Genomic DNA, 6,000 nt, shown 5'->3' with positions numbered 1-6,000 from the left:
TCATATAATTTTCTCGCATCAGTCATCAAACGATGTCCTTCTGATTTTTAACAGCCATTTAAAAATGTAAAAATCATTCTTACCTTGCATATTGCGCAAAACCAGGCAGCAGCTGTTCTCTGTCATTCCCCAACTCCTGTCCTGGAGCGTAGAGCGGTTAGTCTTCCTGAGAACAGTAAATGACCACGCAGAGATGCACATACATCCAGTGAGTGGGTACCCCATTTGCTGCAGTTACCCAGTGCTGCCAAAACTTAGTAGTTTAAAGCAATAGCTGCCTCACTCAACCTTGTGAGCCTGAGTCGACTGTGCTCATCTGGGAGGTTCTTCTGCTTCCTGTGATTTTCACTGGGGCTGCAGCCATCTCGGGGCTCGACTGCACTGGAACATTCCAGGGGTCTCGTGCACGTGACTGGCAGCTGATGTTGGATGTTGGCTGAGTCCTGAGAGGGGGCTGTCAACCAGAGTTCCCGAATGTGGCTTCTCCACATGTTTTGGAGCGTGATGGCTAGATTCAGAGAGAGACAGAGAAATAGAGAGGGGAGGAAGGAGAGAGAGAGAGAGAGAGAGAGAGAGAAGCAGCTATAAGCTTTTTTAAAGTCTAGGACTGGAACTGGCACTATGTCCCTTCCACAGCATTCTGTGGATGAAGCAGTCACAGGTTAGCTAAGACTAGGGGGGAGGGAAAATATGGATAGATCCCTCGAAGGGTATGACAAATAATCTGTGGCCATCTTTAATCCACAGTACCACCTTTCAAGGTCAACAGGTAGATGAGTGAACTGGTTTTCAGGGGACTGCTGGATGCCCAAGTGTCTTCCGACTACACACGTGAGTGCCACAGCCAGCCAAGCAGTGGGGATGCGTTTCTAGCCAGTTAGGGGCTAACATTTATTGAGGGTGCATTGAAAATACAATATAGTTGTATCTCATAATATCCTGTGCAGCAGACACTGTTGTTATTGCAGTTTTACAGATTAGAAATAGAGGCTCAGAGAGGTCTACCCGGGAAACGTAAGCTGCAGTGTCCACGAGACACCCATGACGAAGCCCGGGCATGCTGTGGTCTGCGGCTCAGAGAGATCTCGGGGCTGGCCGGGGTGGCGCTGGGGAGAGGGTGAGTGTGGCAGAATGGCTTCAATGGGGAGAAGTGCCTTGTCCAAGGTCATCCCAGCATCATGAGTCTGGCTGAGAAAAGGACTCAGTGCTCCTGACTCAAGGTCCCGCCCCAAAAGCTCTGCGTCTTCATTAACATTTGCAAGATGGACTCTCTGAGCTTCAGGTTTCTCACTGGCAAATAGAGTCAATAATGGCTTCATCTCAGAGCTATAATGAAGATCAAACAAGAAAAAGAAAACCACTACCACCATCATTTTGGAGTGTTAAGGCTGCATCTTTGGAGCTGGACAGGTGGGAACTACTCACTTGGCATTCCAGGCTCCGTAGTTTCCTCAGCTGTAGATGGGCCCAGGTGCTGTGAGATGAAGTAAGATGACGTGTGTTGTGCATGGAGCCCAGCAGCTCCCCCTCCCTGAGCTGGTAGAGGACAGCAGCTCTGTCCCATTGCTGGATCCCCAGTCCAGTGACTGGAAGATAGTATCGCTTGACATATATCGAGTGTGTGAATGAATGGACACAGCCCCCAGGAGAGAGTACAGAGGAGGACAGCGGGTGCCCAGAGGAAGGGCTGGCAATGGGAAAGTCCCCTGAGGACCCCTGTCTGCCTCGTGGGAGGACTGGGGTCTCTGGGATCGACAGACCCAGGGCCTTCCTCACTCGATGTCTAGAAGTCCTTGGGTAGAGGAAAGAAGGGAGGAAGATTCAGCTGTGTGTTGCAAAATGTGGGGAAAGCCCTAGTTTGTAGCATTTGCCAATTCCCATGGTAGAAATGCTCTCTGATGTCAAGGTATCATGACATCAGCTGGACTGCAACTACGGAGAAATCAGCGATCAGTTCTCAGAGCTGGCACGCGCAGGTCCCAGCACCTCTGAGCAGGTGTTTACCCCCGTCCCCCCACTCATGGAGCCGGGCAGAGTGAGGCGGGTGCACATGAACACCCATGGTGTACACAGTGAGAGAAGTGGGCCAGTGACCATGGAGAAAGGACTCGCATGTGGCCGTCCCTTGAAACTCTAGGGGGGTGGCTGGCTGCTTTATCTACTCATCTCCACTCTCTCCCATGAACACAGTCAAGGCATTTTATAGCAATGAACGCAATGCGATAAGATAGGGTGAATAAAGAAGAGTTTAGGAGACAATGAAATAATTTGGAAGGAAAAGAACAAAGCCAGGAGTGAGATTAAGACCCCAAATTAATGCACACAGTACTTACTTTCTTCTGCTATCCTGAGTGCCTCCCCTCCCTTGTGGCCTCAATGATGAACTTGGCTCTCTGTGCCAGGCTGACAGCTGAGAGGTGAGAAGGTCTGGGGACATCCAGGCTGGAGAAGAGAAGGCTGAAGGACAGTACTGCTTTCTCCGCATCTCTGCTGGGACATTCTGGGGCAGCAGGAACACACAGGGTCCAGAGGGCAGAACTAAGGTCAACATGGACCTCCCGCTGCGAACCAGCAGTTCACAGTTAGAGCCGTTCATAGAGGAGCCTCCCAGCCTCAGAAGGCAGTGAACTTCTTGTTAGAGGAAGCATGTAGGCAGATGCTGCACAGTCACTGTTTGGAAGCTTTCTAGACACTCGACTTGAGGGCCCGTAGTGAGGCTGTTGACCAGTCAATACAAGGAAGAGGCTAGAATGGGGCTGTAGGTCAATGTCCAGTTGAGCAGCTTCCTAGTCACACAGTGAAATTTCTTAACCTCTCTGTGCCTGGGTTTTTCTGCCTCCTCGCCTCCACCTTCACCTCTATGCCCTCCAGGTACCCTCCTAACTGGACTCCTGGCAGAAATGTTCCTGGGCTCCTAGGGTTCCCAGAGCAAGCTGAGCTTAAGAGGAGCAGGTGCATCAGTGGCGGGGAGAAGCAGCAGTGTTCTGGGACTCAGCCGTCCCCTTCAGCGGCTGCCTGTGCTTCTCTGCTGCCACTGATGGCCTCTCCCTGGGAGGGGGGTCCTGGAGGCAGGTCCTGCTTCTGATCCCTCTCTGTCCCCCTGATCTCAACACAGGCCTGGCACATAGAAGGTCTCAGTGAGTGCCTGTTAAATGGATGAGCAAGAAGATTGATGGATGGATGGATGAGTGGATGGATGGATGGGTGGATGATGGGTGTTGGGATGGATGCATAATTGGATGGGTAACTGGATGGGTGAGTTGATGAATGGATGATGGCATGAATGATGAGTGTGTAGCTAGGTGGAGGGATGAATGGATGGATGGCTGATACTTAGACAGGTGAATGGATGGGTGAGCAGAGTGTAGGTAAAGAAAAGAAGGGAGGGAGGTGAGTGCATGGCCCTTTAATACAATTGCAAAGCATTCTCAATTCATTTACTTTGTTTTATCCTCACAGTTCCGTTTGGAAGGCCGGACTAGAACTACTAATCCTACCTACAGAACTGATCACTGAGTAAAAAACTGGCAAAGCAACTTGCTCCACAACAAACAGGGTAAAAGTGACTGAGGCCTGTGAAGCAGACCTAGCCCTGGCTTCAGGGGGCTCCCGGAGGAGCAAGCCCATGATTACTTGGGTGGGTGGGACTGGGGCCAGGCCTGGGCTAAGTGCTGGGGACACCAGACATTCCGGGAGGGGGGCTCCGAGTCAGCATTTCTGAGGTGGTGAGGCCGGGCTGGACGGGGAAGGAGATGCAGGGGGCAGCCAGGTGGATAAAGATAAGGCCATTGGTTTCAGGCCAAGGCCGTGTAAGACCCTCGGTCACAGCAGCTCAGCTCCTCTCTGGGACAAGCAGGTGTCCTGGGCAGCTGAAGTGGGGGATGAATGCAGGGCCAGGGCGGGCAAGGAGGTGGGGATGGATCTTTGAACTTTGAGCTCCAGCTGCGGAGTTGAGAACTCATCCGAGACCATGGGGCACAAGGGGTCTTCCTGCTGAGAGAAGAAGAGCACTGGCCCTCACCCAGGCTGTCTCTTGCCCTCTCCCCCACCGCCGCCCCGGGCTCACGCTTGGCGCCATGCCACCCCCAGATGCTCTGACCTCAGCCAGGCCTGGGCGGCAGTGCCACCGCCTCGGGCAGTGAAAAAGCCAGCCAGGCCGAGGCCCACCCACGACTGCCCACCCCAGGAGCGTGGCCCTCTCCGCCACGGGGCTGCCCGCCGCTCTGGGAGACCCCAGGGCCGGGTCGAGGGGGCCCCGCGCGCCTGCAGCTGCCTCCGCGCGCCAGGTGCGCCCGGCGCTCGTTAGGCCCCGGTGCGAGGCCGGCTTGCAGTGTCTTTCTGAGAATCCCCGAAGAAGGAAGAAATCAAAGGCTGGGGATTGAAAAACAAGGACGAGGAGATATAAAACAAGATTTCTATCTAAATAATTTCCTCTAATTGCTAGTAAGAGACATTAATTTTCCTTTTGAAGCTCCCCGCGGCCCGCGGCGCCCCGGGCCGTGCCAAGATGGCAGCCCGTCTAGCCGGATTAGCTCAGCCCGCCCGCAGGTCTGGCTCGGCGCCCGCCGCGGGGGCGGCCGGGCGGGCGGGCGGGCGCTGCTCGGCTCCGGCGAGGGTGCTCCGCGCAGGGGGTGCGGGTGGAGGGAGGCCCGACCCGGTGTGCGGAGGCTGAAGTACAACGGGCCTCAGCGCTGGGTGTCCCGGGCAGGCTCCTGCTGGCCCGGGGTGGATGCAGGAGTGTGGGGGCCTTGGAAGTCCGGGGCCCCCCCCCCCCTCCCCGCCGCTCCCCTGACTGTGGCCCCCTGGGCAGAGCCAGGTGAGGACAGCACGGCTGAGGCCAGGGTGACAGAGGCCCAAGGGAGAGGCCCCTGCCATCTCACAGCTTCCCTGGAGGAAATAGGCCTCATTATTATGCCCATTTTACAGCGAGGGCACTGAGGGTTGAGGTTGAGGATAGATCCCACTGCAAGAGGGAGGCTGGGCTGAACTGAGCTTCTGCCCGAGGTCCTGGACCTCAGACAGCTGTGCGGAAAGTGCAGGGAGAACCCAGAGTCTTTAGGAAGGTGTTCAGGACCGTCCTGATCAGCCCCCAGCTCTCCCCAGGCTCCCCTCTAACTGACCCTTGTCAGGTCTGTCCGCACGGGGGCTAGAAGTGTATTCTGTGTTCCTCTAGCCCCACTTGCCCTGGCCGCACTGACTGCCATCGCCCCACACTCACTGGCACTCCCTCCCACCCAGGAGTCCTCCGGGGTCTGGGACCCCTCTGTGTCCCACACCCAGCCCGGGGCCCACATCCACGGGGGTGCACGGGGACGGTAGATGGAAGGCAGGCCCGTGCCCCCAGAGGTGTGGGGTGTTGCACTGGTGATGGAACCCACATTGTCTTTTACCCTAAGAGATTTTTCCTTCCCGCTTGATCCCTTGCATCTTATGAAAAATAGAACACATATGTTCCTGATTAATTTCTACAAAATCACGGAAATGTTAACTTTTAAAAGAGTCATTTTATATGGTGTCTCCTTTTAGAATCTTTCAGGACTTCCTTTGCTCAGGAAGTTGAATTTGGGAGGAGAAGGGCCAGCGTGCGACACACCGCCTCCCATCGACACAAGAAGCAGCGGCACTGTCACAAAGGCTGGCCTCGTGGGCAGGTGTCCCAGGGCATCCTCCCCTCCCCTACATTTTCCTCGGCTCTCCACCGCCCTCAGGATAAAGTCTGGGCGCCTGGGACTGGCATGCAAGGCCTCCACAGTGCAGCCCTCCGGCCCTGTGGGTCCACCATCTCCTCCCTCAGGCACCACGCTGTCCGGCCTCGCCGGACTTCCACTTGCTCCCACACCAGCTGCTCCTCTCTCTGCCCCTTTGCACGTACTGTTTGCTCTGCTGGGAATGCTCTGCCCCTATTTTTTTACCACTGACAAACTTCTATTCATCCTCCAAAACCCAGGCCCTGTGCCTCCTCATCTGCTTAGCATTTGCTGCCTCACTCAGGCAGCCCCC

Source organism: Phyllostomus discolor, chromosome 3 (assembly GCF_004126475.2).
Source record: "Phyllostomus discolor isolate MPI-MPIP mPhyDis1 chromosome 3, mPhyDis1.pri.v3, whole genome shotgun sequence".
NCBI classification, from domain to species: domain Eukaryota; kingdom Metazoa; phylum Chordata; class Mammalia; order Chiroptera; family Phyllostomidae; genus Phyllostomus; species Phyllostomus discolor.
This window is presented reverse-complemented; position numbering follows the sequence as displayed.